The sequence below is a fragment of the Herpailurus yagouaroundi genome, unplaced genomic scaffold (assembly GCF_014898765.1).
Source record: "Herpailurus yagouaroundi ecotype Mexico unplaced genomic scaffold, PumYag 141, whole genome shotgun sequence".
NCBI lineage: Eukaryota > Metazoa > Chordata > Mammalia > Carnivora > Felidae > Herpailurus > Herpailurus yagouaroundi.
In genome coordinates this window covers 58,656,088-58,676,862 of record NW_024412396.1, presented here as the reverse complement: position 1 = coordinate 58,676,862, position 20,775 = coordinate 58,656,088, and positions in this window count along the sequence as shown.

Sequence of the window (20,775 nt, the reverse complement as noted above, 5' to 3'; positions counted from 1 at the left end):
TTCTGGAACCGGATGTGCCTGGGTTGGTATCTTGGTCGTTCTGTTTTCTCTGTCCTGAGATCTTTGATGCGGTGCACTTCAGTGGTAAAATGAAGGTAGACTCTACCTAATAGTGCAGTTGTGAGGTATGGCCAGGTTAGTACAGAGACCTTAAGACAGTGCATGGCACATAGACTCCAAAACTAGTTGCTGTGACAAGGAGGAGGGAGAGGAATTGTTTTCCTTTCATCAACTCTTCTTCCGTACCTTCCACAGGCCAGCGGTAAATACTGGGCTGAACCCCCAAATTTCTACCATAACTAAGTTCCTATATGACACTAGATTTTTAGCAATCTGAACCATACTGAATATTCCTCCCGTGATATAGACAATAGTTCCAGATATCTCAAGATTTGTTTGGTATTCTCATTAGCTATGTTCTTGTGTCAAAGTTTATTTAGTGTTCTCCAATGGTTTTGACTTATTAAAGGACTAAGACTGCCTTATGGAACCTGGATATGACTACTGTAGAGTCTAGTACAGTGCCAGAGATATGCCAGGCGTGGAGTAAATATTTGTCATTAGTATGTTATTGACATGCTGATAATTAAAGGACTTTTATAAAGAAAATTCTACTTATCACAGTTTCATGAAGAGATAGTTCGGGGGATTTTCAAAGAGAAAAAGAGGTCATGGGCTATCACCCCGCATCATGTATCCAGCTCTATTTTCGTGATTTTCAAGAGTGTGATGTCTTGTTGCTGGTACACCTGCTCACAACTGGGATCTTGTACTGGCTCTTTACCAAGGGAGTCACTAAGTAGAAACACACAGCATTTGGCAAGAAGAAGGCATTGCCTCCTGGAATGACATTCCACCTTAGCTGGAAATCTTTTAAATAATTAGTGTGTGAGTCTTTCTTTCTTTCTTTCTTTCTTTCTTTCTTTCTTTCTTTCTCTTTAGAGAATAAGAGAGTGCTAGAGGGACAGGAGCAGACAGAGAGGGAGAGAATCTTAAGCAGGCTCCACCCTTAACACAGAGCCAGACGTGAGGCTGGATCTCAGGACTGTGGGATCATGACCCGAAACAAAGTGAAGAGTTGGAGGCTTAACAGACTGAGCCAGCCAGATGCCCCATGTGTGAGCCTTTTCTTAAACTCAGTTTCTTCAAAAGTTCTGAGCACCCTGAAATTACATGCCATATTTTATGTGCATGTGTAAAAACATATTTCTTCAGAGAAAACCTATGTTTTCCATGAGGTTCTCTGAGTGATCCCTAAGAAAGAAAAAGTTAAGAGCCACTGGTTATGACAATTTTGGCAGAATTCACTGATCCTTGACACATCCTGGAAGTTGTTTACTTCCGACCAAAACTTTAATGGTGTATTTACTTAATACTTCCCTCACTTTTAGCAAAAATTGGAGGGTAGCATTTACAAAAATCCCATAAAATCCATTAGTGGTATTTCCCCATCCTAGTGGTCTGGACTGTGGTAAACAGGAATTTATTGCAGTGTAATATTGGTTTAAAATTTGGACCATGGGAATTTATGGGCAGAGTGTATGTCTCTCATTATACTCTTCTCTTCAAAAGAATTTGAGGACATAAAACATATCAAGAAAGACAACTCCAGCCCATATCAATTAAAAAAAAATCTTTCTCTTTTTTCAATACCAACACAAATACAGGCACACACTCCCTTGTTCCCAAAATATATATCTCTCATAAAAATGCCACAGAATTATCCATTATATTTTAAAGGGTTCTCAGTCTGTGTGATTTATAGAAAGACAGAATTATTTAAAAATGATCATAGGTTCATAAGTTCTGCTAACTCACAGAAAAGCTTATAACTACATACTAGAAAACCCTGTCTATATTATCTTCAGAGGCATAATTCCTGGGGATTTTAATCCTTAGTTAGCTTCTCTTGCTCACAAGCCACATATGATTGCAAGTTGGTTCCTGAAAGTTTCCTTTTAATTAAGGCCTAATATTTATAATAGTAGCATTGATAATTATATTAGTAGCTTTTAATTGAATGCCTATCATACACCAGGTTCAATGCTAAGCATTTCACGTGTATAACATCTAGTCCTTTATATATGCCATGAGAGCCTTCAGAAATTGCTTCCCCAGATTGAGGTAAGAATGGCATTCCATTGCTTGCCTTCTAGGAGAAGTTGACTGCTATTTCAATAACATGCTGATGCACACACACACACACACACACACACACACACACACACTTATATGGTGATGTCTCCTGTGAGTAGATGAAAACTCCTGTGATTTCCTCCATGGCCCTTATTTTCTTAACTTTTGTTATTTACTATCTTCTAGACACTGAGCTGGGCTCTAGATTATAAAAGTGAGCAAAATAGTCATTGTCCCTGCTCTCGAGTACCTTATACTCTAACTGGGGTAGAATGCAGTATGTAATTTGAGCATGAATTTATGTGAGGCTGGGTCAGATTTATTTGCACCCTGCTCTTCAATGGACAATACCAAAGGGGGTTATTTTTCTTTGAACTCCATGACTTTTGGGAGGTATGATGTTGTCATTTTTTTCATTAAGTATGTCAGAAACACATTCAAATTAGTACAGGTGTGGTTATAGCTGTGGTCATGGTAGACTAGAGTCACTTTTGTTAAGTAAATAAAAAGGTTTGAAGACAACATTGTTCCTTGGCCATTTATAAATATCCTCACTCAACACAAAACATATCTGTGGGAGTGAGACCTGGAAAAGTAGGAAATAGCAAGAGAGATCGATGGTAAGAGGAGAGCTGGGGTTCTGAGACTACCTCCTTCAAACTACTCTGGGTCCTTGCTAAACATGTAGCTTTTGATGCCCAACCTAAAATCTACTCAATATAATCATTGGGTTTCATGATCGAAAATATGCATTTTACTTATATGGGTGGCTTCCTAGATTAGGGAAAATGTCAGATTCAGCATGGCGACATGGAAACCTCATCTTACTAAGCGTCAAGAGAGCTAATTTTTGGCATCACATATGCGGCTACTATCAGGATGTCTTTGGGCCAGATCATTTTAAGTATTTGGCTTCAATTTCTTAGTACTCTTCCTCCAACTATTCCCATTAAGTTGTCTCAAAACATGACACTCTGATAAAGACATATGAGCAATTATGCAGCATTATCCACAAACACAGGGTCAGACAAGGACAGATCCTTCAGTCAATCAATTAGCATCCAGCAAACACATAATGTGGCAGATTTTAGACATTTATAAGACAAGGTCAGTGTCCTCAAGAGCTTACCGTCTGCTTTTTGAAAATAAAATTCATCTAAGCCAGGACAAATAAGATAAGGCTGAAGCGGTTAATACAGACACGCAATATATGAGATCAGAGTCAGTCCTGAGCTAGGATTGTCAGAGAAGATGTCATCAGAATAGACTTCAAACGACCCTTTGGGGCAAACAAATTAACAATGTTTGGAATTACTAATTTAATATTCCATGCAAAATCCAGAAAGCAGTCAGTCAGCTTTCAAAGGAGAAAAAAACTGTAGCGGAGAAAGAACATCCCTAAGTCAGTAGACCACAGTGTTAACTGAATACCAGCTGTAGACACTTTGAAAGACTGTTACTCTAACTTGCCTGGTCATTATGTCTGTTAATGGCAAACTATACCTATGACTTTTTAACTGGAAGAATCTGTCCTTGGATGCCGGCTGTGAGAGAGTCAATATTTACTGGTAGGCAAGGAACAGCAAAAAAAGAATTGAAAGGTGTATCTATAGGCTACTCAGGGCACAGATGGAGGGTGGAGAGGAAACTACCTACCATTGTCTACTCAGAAAGGCTGGGAGTGACAAAATGTCGCCCCAAAGCACTCATTCCTTCTTCTGGATTATCCTGTGGAGCTTGGATTGCCACATGACTTGCTTGAATGAGTCCTTTTGAGGATATTGTTATAGTCTGAGAAGCCCACATGGGAACACACACTCCAGCAAAAGAGGGATAAATCCTGATATAAGCCATCCGTTGTCCAGGGAGCTAAGGGTTTTCAGCCACCAGGCAACCACTTCTACAAAAGAGACCAGAAGACTAGAAGAAGGTAGAATTTTCACAGGTTGATAGGAAAGCTATGAACTCCTAAGCAAAGTTAGATTTGGGGGCGTCTCTCTGAGGAGAGCCTCCTGTGAGATGCTTACTTCCTAGGATCTCTACCATCTGTTTTTGTAGATTCACCTCTTCCTCACTTCTGTGGCTTCTCATGAAGGAAGCTTTTCCCTAAACATTGCTGGCCTTTTGCCCCACTCACTCACTCTTCCCCCCAGAGAAGGGAAGGAGTGGTCAGAATGCTGAGTTTGGGGGCACCTGGGTGGCTCAGTTGGTTAAGCACCTGACTCTATTTCAGCTCAGGTCATGATCTCGCAGTGAGTGGGTTCAAGCCCTGCATCGGACTCTATGCTGTCCATGCAGAGCCTGCTTCAGACTCTCTCTCTCCCTTCTTTCTGCCCCTCTCCTGCTTGTGCTCTCTCTGTCTCTCTTAAAATAATTAAATCGACTTAAAAAAAAAAAAAGGTTAAATTAGGAAGCCCAAAAGCCCAGGGTTGCCCTTCTCCCTCTGCTCTCCTGGAGAACTAATCTGCTTACTCAGAGGGTGCATTCCAGTCTGGGCCTCACACTCCACATTTAACAGGAATGGACCCTGATGTGAGGAACCCCGGGGTTGTTCAGTGCTACCTGGGGCTGTGGGCATAAGGCCCATTCTAAGATTCACTGGTGGAAAGTGCATTGTAATCAATTACGTAAGCCACGATTCTCCAATCCAATTTTTACCAGTACAGAATAGCTCTTTTTGTCTCCACTTGCTCGACTTCATTGTTTATCTCTCAATTGTTTCAGAATTGGGCAGGAAAAAATGTTATTTACTGAGCCACGGCCAACTTGGACTGTAGGAAAAGTATGTCTCACACACAGTTTTATATTATTTTACTCATTTTTATTGTAATTCACCGAGGTCAGATGCATTGGGAATAAACATGTCAAATTGTTTTGGGTGTGGCCTCACATTTACATGCCTGCTGGAACTTATATGGAGAGCAGCCTCCTACAGAAGCTAGTGGTGATCTTCTGCCAAGCTGAGAGAGGCAAATAAAGAAGCCGTATTCTGTGAGTGATAGTTCAGGAAGTTTTTAGGATAATACTTCTCCTCCACATGTTCCAGAAAAAGGTAAACTTGGGGGAGGGAGAAGTTAGGCATTTCGGTTTCAGTAATGTCTGAATGGTTTCAGAATGTCTGCTTTGGAAGGTTTTGAATAAGTTTTGAGAAAACATCAACACTGCGTAGGTTTATACTGACATCTCCAGAAATTCAGGAATAAACTTAGTTCCGGGTTTTCAGGAACGGCAAGCACCACAGGGCATTTCCAACTTTGCTTGTTGGGTTTTCCAGTTTCCAAGACAATTTGGAAGGGCATTGCTACCTCTAAGAGGACTTTGATAGAGATCTGGTTTGAATGCAGGGCTTTGAAGGCTGAGAGGGCTGGTCTACAGATCTGAGTGGTGCAGGCCACAGGCACTTCCAGAAGTGTTTAAGGAAAAAGAGGCCCAAAGACAAAATTCTGACCATTTTTGAGAGGCTTAAGGTAGCGTCACTGTGATAAACTGGGTCGTGGGTTTGGAAATATTCCCCAATGATGTGAAATCTCAACTCAGCTACTCAGTGAGTATATGACCTTAAACAGCCCCTTTAGCTAACCTTTAACTAACTTGTTTAAATCTATAAAACGGGGATAATAGTATCTTTTATAGGGAGAAATCTGTGTGAAAGTGAACTGCATATATAAATGTTCAATGTATGTTAGTTAAGTGAGACATGAACAAGGACAGAACCTCAGACCAGGAAGTCTTTAGTGACCACCCCGTCCCTCATTTCAAGGGAAAAAGGGATGATAAGAGTGAGGGGGTCTGAGCATTATAGAGAATCAGTGCTTGAAGGTACTTGAGAATATTTACTGCAGTGCTCTATTTTGAGAATCTTAGGTCTATAGATACTGAGCAGTATCTGGTACTCACACAAATCAGAAAGTGTGGAACTGAGCCAAGAAGCTAGAGTATCCATCCCAATTGAATGCCTTTCTATGATTTTGTGCTTAAACCTTTATTCTCTAGTTAAAGTAGCAGTAGAGGCACAGAAATGTGACAACCCTGATGAGTGAGGAAGAATCCCAGAATTCTCTTCCAAAATTTTGTTACTGCCAAAGCCAAAGCAAACACTTTGTAGAAACTAATTGTGATGGACAGATGAAAAATCCCCCTTGTTAGCACACTCCAATTTCCAGGTCAAACACATGAAAATCAAACTATTGAATTTACAAACAAGTTTATTCCCAAGAGGTGGATTGTTCTATTCCACGGGATTATACTAGGGATAATTATATAATGACGTAAAACCATTGGCCTCCACTTAATAACTAGAAAAACCAAAACCAAGTTCATGGGACATAATGCAATGGATGTCTTGCCATTTCTCAGAGCACAGAAGCTGATATATTTTCAATATAATATTTTAGATGAGTAGCAGCGAGACTTGTATATGACCTTTGATGCAAAATTCCTACTACACTGACCATAAGGCGCATTATTTATATTACCTTCATGTCTCTGGGAACCGCCCATAACTGGAAGGCAGGGGAAAGATCCTCACTTATCCGTGGGTGCCAACAGATTTATGAAGTTCCAAGAAGTAAAGACACTGAATTCAGGGTGTTTTCCATCATTGGACATGGAAGTGATGATAAATGAGTGACAGCATCTACCTCCCACCAGATGCTGCACGGTGCTAACCTAATTGTCCGACTCCTCTCATGGCATCTCTTGGGACATGAAGCCATCACGTTCTAAATTTCATCTCTAAGCTTCTTCTGTCTTTTCCACAATCTTTCTAGAAAAGTCCACAAGCTAGCAGGAAGGGGAAAGAAGACACACACCTAAGCGAAGTACTACAAACGTTTTCTCATCACACTGTTCGGCTGACTGCAAAGGAATATGCCACCTTTGGACCTGTCAGTGTCTCTCATTCAACCCCCTGCATTTGCTTATACTCATAATAACGAGACTTACATTTCTTCCAGGCTTTGTTCATTTCTACATGATTATGAATTGTGACAGGAATACCAGGCAATCAGATTTTAAACCTGTCAGCTCACAACATTTATTTCCAATCTCCAACCCTTTTACCAGCTCTTCCCACACTTCTGGGTGCCAGGTCGGTGATGCTATTGACTCATCTATCCACTGAGTATGAGTTTCCTGGAAGCGCTTTTTAGTTCTTTGTGAAAGCATGGCTCTTTTCTCTTCTGGGTTTGTGAACCACTCTCTGACTGTGTCAGTATGTTTGTTTTTGTGAAGCTGGAAAAATAACAGGGCTAAGAGAGCCTCTTCAAGAAAGAACATCTGCCGAATCATCCTTGGAGAAAAGGAGATCTCAGGAGAAAATCGTCCTTGGACTCAGTGGTCATTGGGGGCATCTCAAATTTTCAAAGCTTCAGAAGGTCAAAATGTCACAGCATGATTCCATGCGTGTACATACACGGATAATGATTTCTGCCTCCCCAAACACATGTTGGGCACTATGATCTAAATGTACTTGCTACATTTTCATCCCGAATGCATGTGTAATAAAGCACATTTCCTTGTGAATTAAGCATTCTAAATGATAGTAAGTGCCACTAGTATGTATCAGGAGGTTTTTGATATTTTAATTTCAAAAAAGAACTAACATATAGCTAGCTTCACATTGTACGCATTACAGATACTAGGAGAGAACACAAGGAACATTCACCATCACCAACATTTCCTGAACGTGGGACATTTTTATACCAAAAAAGGTAGGAAATACATAGTGGTCATTCTTTAAATCAAATATACTGGCTTTCTGAACATTGTTTTTATTTTTTCTCATTTTTGCCATGGACAGCTTAAAATGTAGCATGGGCCATAAGCACACTGTCAACCTATACTTGGGAAACGCTACACATTCTCTCCATTCACAACATAACTAAATTTCAGCCATCTAAATTGAAGCAGGAACAGCATTTAGAGAGTGGCCATTTTCATCTCTGCTGATCCAAGTGAGACAAAAAATGTAATGGCATTTGTGATCACTTTAATTAGCTAGTAAAAGACATATTTGACTCTAAAGGTGTCATTAAAAATTCCCCTTTGCAGTCTAATCCTTTCCAGAGCCTGTGCTTGCTTTTCTGAGTTATCTTTCTCCTCATATATATGGCTTCTTGAAAAATGAATTCGCTTGGATTAGAAACATAAGAGAACCACCTGACCAGTTCCTACTCTTTCTACTTAAAAGCAGGTTGATTTTCTAGGGACCGGGGACCCTTGTGCTGCAAATTTGTGTTTCTCTCCTCTAGGGGAATATAAAGTTGGTGTCTAAACAACATGGCCAGGCTAATGGGAAGTCTTGCAGCCAAAATTTAGCTGAGTGCTTTGAAAGTTCCCTTCTCCTTTGTTTTCTCAGTGGGTTACCACTTCCCCTGTACCAGCCAACGTTTTTAGGGACAGAGCACCTGATCTTTCAGGAATTATAAGTCCCAAAGGACTGCAGGTAATTTCTTTTGACTAGTAGAACCTCTTTATAGTCTCTTGACTGGGACCTGTTCTTTAAAAAGAAAAAAAAAAGTCATCTCTTACAGTATTTCATTTGGCAGAAAATTGCTATTCCAGATTTGTTACAAATTACCCATGGAGATCAACACATTGAGAGCATTTTATTTGAAATGCTGACTTTCAAGTTTCTCTACCTAAGTTGGTGCTTGTAGGAGATGATGTTTGAGAAAGGGATGGATAGACCAACCCTATAGGATGTTTGAACATTAAAAAAAAATGTTTTTATTACTCTCATATCCAGTGCATTTAAAACATTACCTTTAGATCTCAACCTTTTTGGTGAATTCTCTTCAAAGTGCATTAGCTCACGTAAAATTTCATATTTTTCATTTAAAATAAAACAAAAACTAAAATAAGAAGTGGTAAGGTACATTCTCATGTACTAACATTATCACTTTTGTATCACATTTGCTCTTTATTGCAAAGCAAACTGCCTTATCTGGTAAAATATTTCATGGTTATCCCCAGTATCTGTTTGTTTTTTGAGCAATATTTTAAGTGATCTTTGAGGATCTTGAGTGCAGACTCTTATATCCTCTCACCGGTTCTCAGATAATCAAAAAATAGTCACATATCAAGTACCTAAGTAGAACTTTGTGTTCTCATCATAACTTAACGTTATCATTGTAACCCAGGGTAAAGGTGGACAGTGGGTAAAATAAGGAATTTCAGTCCCCAGGTATCACACCACAAATTACAAAAACATCTTTTTGCTGTAAATGCTTCATCCATCCTTTTCATTCACTCCATTCATGTTGTAGATAGTTGCAGGTAAAATCCTACAAATCATTGTGTAGGCTGCTCAAGGCATCTTTATTCATGGGAATAAGCTCCAAGATTACAATACTTTCAGTGGGTATGGACTGAGCACTTTTTGGGTTCCAAGCACTTGACTCAATTTTTGTACACATTAAATAACTCAGTCCTCACAATTCCATTATTGTCTCCATTTCACAGATGAGGAAACTGAAGTTCAGAGACGTGACTATCATGTGATAGTCTCCACTCAGGTGATAGACTAGAAGCAACTTTATTTAAAAAAAAAAATTAATGTTTATTTAATTTGGAGACAGAGACAGAGGGTGAGCAGGGGAGGGGCAGAGAGAGAAAGGGAGACACAGAATCCGAAACAGGCTCCAGGCTCTGAGCTGTCAGCACAGAGCCCGACATGGCGCTTGAACCCACAAACTGTGAGATCATGACCTGAGTTGAAGGCGGATGCTTAACCGACTGACCCACCCAGGCGCCCCTAGAAGCAACTTTAAAATGCATACTTTTGACTTTTGTGCTTGAGTTGAGGGTGTGAAGAAGTTGCATGGATAAATATGAATCTACACATACAGCACTTGGTTCCGGGTATCTTCCCAAAAGCTGCTCAAAGTATGGGGAATAAGGAGGGGAGTGGAGGGAAATACAGAGTTCTGGCCTCAGTGCCCTTAGCACTCTACACCACTGCCCAGATGACTCTGTCTGCAGCGTCCCCCAACCCCTCCCAGCTACCCAGCTCATTCTCCACACTTTCTTCTAGACTAGTCCCAGCCTCTCACGTCCTCCAGGAGATGTCCCTGTCTCACAAACTCAACCATCTCCCTACTTTGCACCTTCCTTGTCTGTAGCATTGCCACAATCTGCACTTGGAATGTGGCTTCAGAAATGGGTTTTTATTTAATTTACGTAATTTCTTGTTTCACAGTCAGCAAATAATGCTCCTTAAAAACAGAGTTGAGATGTTTCATTTTTATTCCCTTCTCTTCTCCAACCATCCTCTCCAATGTTTAGCTCTGGGTTTAAGAGCAGTGATTGTGAAACATGTTTTTTTGTTTTTGTTTTTGTTTTTGTTTTTTTGTCCATGTGATTATTTTAAGTGTCAGCCAAAGGGAATGATGTTGAGTTTTAGTAAAATGGATGTAAGTTATATCTTCTTGCTTGCAAGTGTAAGGAAATAAATGTTCTTAGAATACCTTTTAGAAAAGGCAGACACCATTCTGGGCTATTTTGGAAAATTCTACCAATAAGAAGAATACTCTCCACCCAACAAAGAATGAAGGGGCACCACCTTTCTTCCATAAAGTTTTCTTATTCTGAAACTTTTTGAGAATAACTGTTACAAAGTTATTATATCAACACAAATGGAAAGTTTTAGAAACTTCTACACTTAGGCCTATCCCTTTGTGAATTAAAACAAAACACATTACTGTTTTTAATCTTGTGGTTTCATGTTAAAAATCCAGGCAAATTTCATCAAAAGGAGAATCAACATTCTCCTTTTATCTTTCCCCTGGCACACTACTAAAAAAAAATAAAAATTTAAAAAATAAAAAGAAGTAGGAAAAACTCTTTGCTATCACTTTCTGAGCCAACGGAAAAACACTGCAACAAGGAATATCAGCGTCAGGAAATACTGAAAGAGGGATTTTACATTTTAGGATGAGTGTTAAATCTTAAGCTTTACTTCTAAATAAAGTTGAGCCAGGGCTCATGTGATTAATCTGCTGAGTTTCCTGAAGATATGTTCTAATATCTGGGGAGAAAAAAAGTATTTCCTGTACCAAAAGCATTTTTAATAGCTCTTCTAGTGAACAAAGGATGGTCACTCTTTTTTTCCCAGATCAATGTGCCAAAATTTCTGGGAAAGTTGTTTTTCATTGTTTCGGCATTCAGTCAACATTTGAAAAATTGAGACTTTTTTTTTTTATCAAAGTATTAATATCCAGGTCATGGGTAATAGAAATCTCACCAGCTTTGGTGCGCTGGGCTTATGAAATTGAAATAAGTGAGTCTGTTCATTATTAATAAAAATATATGGTTGTGTTTAAACTAAATATCAAAGTCTTGGTTGAGTCTTAGCGACCAAGTGACTCCATGATATAAGGCCCCCTTGCTGCCCTTTTATGATTTTCTGCAGAGCTCTTCATGCAATTTACAGCCTTGTAATCAGTAGGGGCCTATAGATCAAGGTGTAAGCAGGGTAAAATATGTTTTGTTAAACAAAAATTGTGAAACACTCCGTTGTGGTTTATAAATTACTATTTCTCCTCTACTTTTCTGCTTTCAGATTTATAGCATTTATCTGACAGAGTTTTTTATATAGAAGAAAATCCAATTACTTACGTTTATTTAAAAGAGATCTCTGGTTTAAAAATATCATTGCTGAGATGTTAAATCCATAAACCCAATACTGAGTTGTCCTTGAGCAATGTGGTGTCTATTGGTTATTAATAGAAAACTAAAAAGTAGTTTTTCTACAATGTATTTGTATAGAAATTGGCAAGGTAGTGGGTATCTTTTAGTTAAATGCATTGCAGAACTAAATAGTTAACTTCTTTTTATTGCAAAGAGAACAAGACACTACAAGCAACAAACTTGCCAACCTATTATTCTAAAATAAATAAACTGATTTATCCAGATCAGATAGATAGAAAGGAAGAGAAAGAATAAAAGGAAGAAAGAAAGAAAGAAAGAAAGAAAGAAAGAAAGAAAGAAAGAAAGAAAGAGATTGACACCAGGTGTAGACAAATTCTTGGTCTACTGTTTCTCATATTTGTCAAACTCGATTTGGAATCATTGAAAATCTGGTAAATTACTTGCCCAATGCCCTACATTATTGGATCCAAATGTTTGGAGATGTGATTTATTTTAGGCTTTGCCTATATAAATTATAACAAAATTATGAAAGGAGTATTTCCTTGTTAATTCAGTGTTCTGGATCTCATCCTAACATGAGTTGCTCTATTGACATTAACCTGAATGGGCGTCACTGGTTGGAGAATTAGGCAGGGCACAAGAAAGGGGAAATTGGCAAAGACTTTCAACATGAATTAATATTTAAGAGATGATTGTGAAGAGGTTTAAATCTGTGAGAGAGTGAGAACCCTAAAACTCTATAAAGAATCAAGGTATTCTCAATTGCTTTCAAATCATTTCACATTATTAATTCATATGAATACTACATACATTAAAGTAGTATCTGTTGAGTTTATCTTCTCTGCTAGGCTAAGTTCTTTACTCACATTACACCATTTAATCCTAGTATACTTCTATGAAACAAATATTATCCCATTTTACAGATGAAGGAACCAGGTCTTAAGTTTCTATAAATTGGCTGCTGAATGAAGAAGCCCAGAATGGCTTCTCCTCAGAACCTGAGTTAATTTTTATCCTGTAACATCCTTGGCCTCTGAGTTTCATCCCCACACGATCCTGTTGTTTGGCATCTTCCCCTAAATTTTCTTTTCTTTTTTTTTTTTTTCAATTCTTTTAATGTTTATTTATTTTTGAGAGAGAGAGAGAGAGAGAGAGAGAGAGAGAGAGCATGAATGGGGAAGGGGCATAGAGAAAGAGAGACACAGTATCTGAAGCAGCTTTCAGGCTCTGAGTTGTCAGCACAGACAACTCGCGTGGACTGCGAGATCGTGACCTGAGCCCAAGTTGGACACCCAACCCACTGAGCTGCCCAGGCGCCCCTGAATTTTTTAATAAACAAAAGAGATCTCACTTTTGGTTCTGCTTGTAGAAATGTTCACCTTGTATCTTTATATCTTTCAATGGGACAATGCTTGTTAATGCTTAACATTAGTCTTTCTTTTAAGATGACAGGCTATCTCACTATGGGGTCAAGCTTTCCAAAATTTGAGTAAGCTCAGTTAAACTATTCTCTAAGTGGCTTGAAGGTAAATTCGACTCAAGTGGCGTCTCCAGAAGTTTTACAAGAAAGGGCAGGAAGGGATCCATCAGGGATCTGCTCTTTTTCAATGGCAGTGCTGAAGACTTCACATCATTTAAACTTCAGGAGAAGCTGGTCATTTAAGAGAAAAGTGAGATTCAGAAAAAAGCAAAGCACAACAAAACAGGGGCGCCTGGGTGGCTCAGTCGGTTGAGCGTCCGACTTCCGCTCAGGTCATGGTCTCGAGGTTGACAAGTTCAAGCCCCGCGTTGGGCTCTATGTTGCCGGCTGGGAGCCTGGAGCCTGCTTTGGATTGTGTCTCCCTCTCGCCCTGCCCCTCCCCCACTCATGCTCTGTCTCTCTCTCTCTCTCTCTCTCTCTGTGTCAAAAATAAATAAACATTAAAAAAAATTTTTGTTTGAATCCTCGAAGCTGCCTAGATGAGGCTGACCCCAGATCATCTGGCAATGAGGGCCCCTTCTGTGTCATGTTCTCCTTCATTGAAAACTCACAGACAAGCATAACTTTAATGATTTATCTGTTATTCCCTCGGGCATTTTCAATATCTTGTCAATCCACTCAATATTTTAAGCATTGCAATCTTGCTTTCTTAATGGAGAGAGCAAAATATCAGAACTTTATTATGTGGGAAGGATAATAATGATTGATAGCATTAGCGTCCAGGAATTAGTTTCACAAAACAAATATGCTTTTCTTTTGGTTGAAAAGTTATTAAGGGTCTACAGACATGGCTGAACAAAGTGTTGGAAAGATAGAGCAATTTTATAATTAAGCTATGGTGCTTTGATTCTATGTTAAATGGTTTAGTGAAAGCCGAAATGCAGTATAGACCAAAATGGATCTATTTTTCCCAATGCGATGGCCTCTAATATTTCATGTCTATTTAAGCTTGAGATATTTAGAGAAAATGAAGAGGAATGCCAATATACTCCATGACGATTATGTTTTTCTTTTTCTCTGTATTATTTTCTGCCTCTCCGTAAAGACAACATAATTTCGTTAATTAACACAAATGGTCATAAAAACCACCACTTGCCATTGTGTTATTCCCATTTAATGTTTCTATAATGTGGCATAATGTGAAATTCTCGCACAGAGATACTCAGCCCGAGTGTCAACAGCTAAATTACCAAGTGTTGGCAGAGTATCTGCTAAAACTTGATGAGTGTAAGTTCTGAGAATAAGACATGTGAAGCATGCAATAAAAGAAAGATGACCTATCTAAGATAAAATATATTCGTTTCTCACTTCTGCAGTTAGTAATAGTACCTAGCCTGTCTTTTAGTAATTTCAATCAGTGCCCTAAGGCACAGAATAATTAGATATTTCCTTACATTATTACAAATGGCCCCAGAATATTTTTTGTTGTTGTTCATTCCGTGGCTTTTGATATTTTATCATTTTTTGTTAAAGAAAAACGTACCTTAAAAGGGGGTAAAATGGAATGGATTGGTTCATATGAAGCCCATGGAAGTCATTTAAGGTATCTCAGATTTCTGAAATTAACTGTTCCCAGAGTTAGCATGAATCCTATTTACCTCAAATATCACTATCCTCTTTGCCAGGAACTCTGACAAGCTGAATAAATATATGAAGGGGGAATCTTGGAAGTGGGTAGACAGACTGGTGACTCATGACGGGGTCAGAGCCTTTGCTATTTGCTTAGAAACAGATCTCTTTCCCTGGCCGCCATGGGGAGGAAGTGATGATGGAGAACGGTTAGTTCCAGAGCAACGTGCTCTTGGCAGCTGGAAGGTCAGGGGTTAAACATGTGCTATCTCAGCTACGCTGGGTGCAATAACAACATCAGACATCAGGAGAATGATCTATCAGGGCAATTAGTCAGACAGGCCTTGTGGTAGCTCAGATAGGCCTGGCTCTGTTTGCATCTGTTTATCACTTTGAGATAAGAATCCTTGTGAACCTTTTTGTTACCTTGAGAAAGTAGACACCTGGAAGGCAAACATAAGACAACTATGTCTCTGAAAATTGATTTTGAAAACTGACCACAGCCCACAGATGGGATTCAATAATCTTAATTCTGGCTCTTAAAAAAGAAGATGAAGAAGACGAATTTCTTTATTTTTTCCCCCTCCTACTTCTTAGTCTATTCTCCCATGAGCAGAAATTACAGAATTGGGCTTCTTTTGATCAAATATGAAACTTGGCCCAGATGCCCTAGGAAGTGGGAAAGATAAGTGAAATTATTGTGGTTTTCATTTTTTTCCTGAGACTTTCCTATAAATGCCATGTTTTGCTGTGGTCCACAAACTGACCTAGATGTTCAAAACATTTGTTTTTGTTTTTCTTGGTTCACGTTGGCCTGATTCAATATTTTTTTCTTCTCTTCTGACTGCGGACTCCTGAAGGGTACTGATACAACCTTTCCTTTGTCCTGATGCTATCATACCAGGTCACAGAGTCAAAAACTCATGAAAGGGATTTTCCGTAGAACTATCTGTGACTAATTTTAATTGTAGTAAAAACTCAGAAGTTTTCAAGATGATAGTTAATGATATATTTTGAACAACAATTTGCTATGCCCTGCCTATGCATAATCACACCTTGGCTAATGTGTTTCTCTGTGCCCAGGTTCTTTCTACTCACACTGGCATAAAACTGCATTTGCCCTAAATCATATCCAAGAGAGGAGCATACTGGCCTTCAACATCAGTAAGAATGATGCATGCATTCTTGGGCCTCTTTCCCAACCCAATTTGAGCTTAATCATGATTGAATGATCCCATCTGGCATTAGCATTTTTGGTTGTCTTTAAATCGAGTTTTATAAGCTGTACCTACCTTCTTTTTTTTTTTTTTTCCCCAGGAGAGCAAAGCATTTTGGGGTAAGAAGGGATTCTTTCTTCCCACCTTCTCATATCCACTCCTAACCCAAAGCCAAGCTTAAGAGTTAGCTACCCAGATGTGTGTAAGAATCATTTTTATCCCTCTGACAGAAGCTATCTGTGTGACCTTGGGGAATTTAATTAACTTCTCTGAGTCTCATTTTTTTTTTTTTTTCCATCTGAAGTTGGGAATAAAAGCGGGAGCTATTTCACATGGCTCTTGTGCAGAGTCGATGAAAAGCAGGCAAAGGTGCCTCACCTGGTGCTTAGAACACAGGAAGCACTGTGTAAATGACCCAGCTACGGCCATCACGTAGTACCTGATACTAGATACATTAAGCTACAGGTAGATGAACTGCCGCCTTATGCTGCTGATATTGTAAATTCAAGCTTACACTGTGACAAAAAAAAAAAAAAATCATGTTTTCCGTAATAGTTAAGACTATTAGCCTGTATTTATTAGAGCAGTTTTAGATCACAGCAAAATTGAGTGGCAGATCCAGAGATTTCCCAGGTACCTCCTGCCCCCTCAACATGCACAGCCACCTCCACGGTCAACATCCCCCACGTGAGTGGCTCATTTGTGACAACCGATGAACCTGTATCGACACATCGTTATTACCCCAAGTGCATAATTTACACTGCAATTCACTACAGATTAAGTGTTCAGGGTGTTAAAGGTACGCTCAGTGGTATCCATTCATTCATTCGACCCTTCATTATTGTCCTTACTTAGTACATTTACTTCTCCCCCAGCTGCAACATTTATTGTGCTAATAAGATATGATCTAGCCCGAAAAGGCCTTATAATCTAGTGTTTATAATTTTTATCTAAAAATATTGTGTTTAGTTCATTTTTGTAAAGGGCCTGTTTTTCTACCACCCATGTGGAGCATAGTTCTACCAGCCCCATGGCCTCTGATCGCACACTCCCAAGGATTATAACATGCAAGTTTCTGCCAAAATATAAATGAATGTGTTTTCTGAACCTTACTTTTCATCCCCACAGTCAGAATGAAAGGAGACAATTTAAAATCACAGCTCTGGTCATTTGCCTTTGCAAAACATTTCAGATAAGACCCTTTAAAAGTTCTTCTGGATAGATGTTTGTCTTCATTTTTGAGTTATTCTTAGATTCTAAGAACACATGAAGGACCAGCCACAATACAATCTGCTTTAGCATAGAACTTGGAATGATCAGAACTGTTTTGGCCCTCAGATTGCCATTCAGAGTTATCTTTCCAGAACAGGCTCTGATATGAAATCCTGTGCTGTCAGCTCCTCTCTGTATGTAATAAAGACCCAAAGATATTGAGGAAGTGAGCCTGGGTGAAGACAGGGCACCAGCTTAGATGGACAGCTGTTTTCATGCCTGAATTTGGATGGACCAGTCCAGATTGCCAGAGATCCGGTGCAAACATTCGCTCTACAGGAGATATCTGGTACCTGTCTTTTCAGAATGAACAGCCTTTTTTTAGGGAGTGGGGTAGGAGTCTGGTAGATGGCCCAGGGGGTTGGGCAGTACAGAATGAATGCAATGACAACACCGCCTCCCTCACCTTCTTTGTTCCAGCCACTCTGGCATTCTCAATGTTCCTCAGTGTGACATGCTTCCCTCCACCGTGGAAACGTAGACGTGCTCCTCTCTGTCCACAACGCAAAACTTCCCTTTAACCTGTTCAGTTATACAGTTCTCCTTTTCAGTTCTCAAATGCCAGTTGGTTTAGGAAGACACTTCTGATCTTCGGACTAAACCTGGTATTCCTCTCCTATTTCATAGCTTGTAATAACATATGAATGGATTATTCAGTCAATTTTTGTTTCGTGCGGTAGAGTTCTCATGGCTCAGATCTTGAATCTCCAAGGCTTTGCATCACCAATGCAAAGAGATTTTATTTTATTTATTTTTTATTGGAGATTTTCAATAAATGCTTTTGGAATTAATGGAAGGATATATGTTGTAGGAGCACTAACAGAAAAAAAAAAGGAATTACAAGTCATTCATTACTTATACTGAATTTTCTAAGTATATAAAATTTTATGTGAATTAACTAGAGCTTAAACATTTCAGGAGTTTTGAAGACAATACAAAATGAAATGAAAAAGTGGAAAAGTGGCTTTATTTGTGATTACAAAGCCATATTCCAATTTTGGTACATTTCCAAGGTTAAAATCAATTTAAACAGTGCTACTTATTCTTTTCATCATAACAATTTAATTATCTGGCTCTTACAATTAATAAGCAGGTTTCCTTTTCCTTCTATTTATCTTCTTAGGAGATAAATAAAGGAACCAAGTAAAATCCAAATTTGAATGGAAACTGAATTTTAAAGAATAACAAATAAAAAGTCACCAATACTCTAAATATTTTAACATTTACCTACAAACTGGGCAAAGTACAGGTACATTAATTCTTTCTCATGGTTTATGCTGTACAGTTTTTGAGTCAATAATCTATTTATCAAACATGACATGACTTCTGTAAATATTTTATATTCCCAAAGTGACAATCGAGTAAAAGATAAACAGAAGTTTGCAAACCATAACTGTTGGTTACTTCTGGATTATTTTGCTCAGGTTAGTGAACTGATTCATTGAAATGATATGGAAAAAAATGAGGAAAATCAGATTCCACGCTGTTAGGTGAAAGGTGTGTCACTAAAGATTTAGAATCAATCAAAGTATTCAGGAGAGAGAAGAGAAGTTAAAGAAATTCTCATCAAAAAATCCTGACTCTGAAATGATTTAACATCAGAAGAATCTAAGATATTTTGTGATCTTCATTTTATAGCAGCTGTAGAGTGTACCATATTTTCAGATGAGTTATCATGATTTAACATTTAATTGGCAAGCATTGCCATGCATGGGATGAGTAATGGCAGAGAATATTGACTCAAAGAAGCATGAACTATTGGTATAGTAAGATAGGAGGAGAACAGCAAGTGATGGATGAAGCCCGGAGAAGTAAAGGGTAAAGGAAGAAACCAATGACAACATGGATGAGTCAGCTAGTGACCAGATAGTCAGGTCATGAAAAACCTGGCAGATGTCATGAGTCAATCCACCAAGGCCAGGAGATGATTCAGTAGGGGAAGGGTCAGTATGGCCACAAACTTGCAAAACAGTTGGTCCAGAGGCTTTGAGAAACAAGTTGCTGACGCTTCAACTCATTATCACCTTTTGGCATCTATTTGCCCTTTCAGAAGATTAATAAACCATGTTAGTTTCAAATTTCCATTATATATACATACACACATGTATGTATACACACACACACACACACACACACACACACAGTATTTTAGGTTAAAAGACAGAGGATTTTACTCAAGAACATGTCTTTCAGGATGCCTAGGTGGCTCAGTTGGTTAAGTGTTCAACTTTGGATTTTGGCTCAGGTCACGATCTCACAGTTCCTGAGATCAAGCCCCACATCCGGCTCTGTGCTGACAGCAGGGAGCCTGCTTGGGATTCTCTGTCTCCCTCTCTCTCTGTCCCTGCCCTGCTTATGCATATGCTCTCTCTCTCTCTCAGGATAAAACAATAAAAAAAGAACATGTCTTTCATTTTTGCTCCAAAGCTAAAATGGTAGATCCTCTTGTGATAGACAATCTCAACTCCAATGTATTTCCATGATTTGTAGATTTGGGGATCATTTTAGTTTTAATCTTCCAATTCTCTCAATACCGTTCACGTGTTATGTAACCTATGTTCTGTAAATAGTTGGCCTTAGTAATCCAATATTTTTTGTGAAGATGAACTCCCCAAAATATTACCTTTAACTGACAAATAGAGTATAATATAATATAATTTTTTAATATAACAGACCTTCCCATAATGTTTTGATTTCTCAGTTTTCAAGGGCGCATGCTACTCATAACACACAAGTATCTATACCTTTGTACATCAAAGTATCTAGGTTATGATAAGAGGCTTATGGTCTCAATAAGATTCTAGGGTTAGAAATTTGCATAAATTCATATCTAGCTGATCTCATGAGTTTCAGTGAAATCTCCAAGGATTGAAACTTAAAATGAATGTACTTTTTTTTCTAGGCCAGTTGAGTCTTAATTATTTCAAGCCTGTATAATACTGTACAGTGTAATTAACTCTGATGTGTGTTTCACACCCAATTAGGAGCTATTTGAGCACCAAGATAATTGGACCCAGCAGCACCTGGGAAGTGTAATCAAACAAGTTTATCACCACATATTATTGTCCTCTGATCTTCTGCACTTTATGGTATGCATAAAGCGAATGGTCAAGACATCTGGGAAAATGTTGCTCATTATTGAATCTTTACTAAGACATGCATCCAGTTCAAGGTATTCCTGTTTATCTAAACTCCTCTAACCTTTTCTAACCTATGTTAGAAGGTCTAACCTCCTAACCATAGGTTAGAAGTCTAACCTATGATATCACAATGCTTGTGTTGCTTTTACATATGATGTCTCCCTTGCTTATCAGGTTGATAATACTCGTTCACTTTCCTCGGTGGTCAATGTTTTGTCATATTTTCTTGGTAATGATAATCTGTTCACATATTTTTCTTTGGATTCACTGGGGATCGAGTACAAAACTGGAGTTGGGGGTACAACCTTTA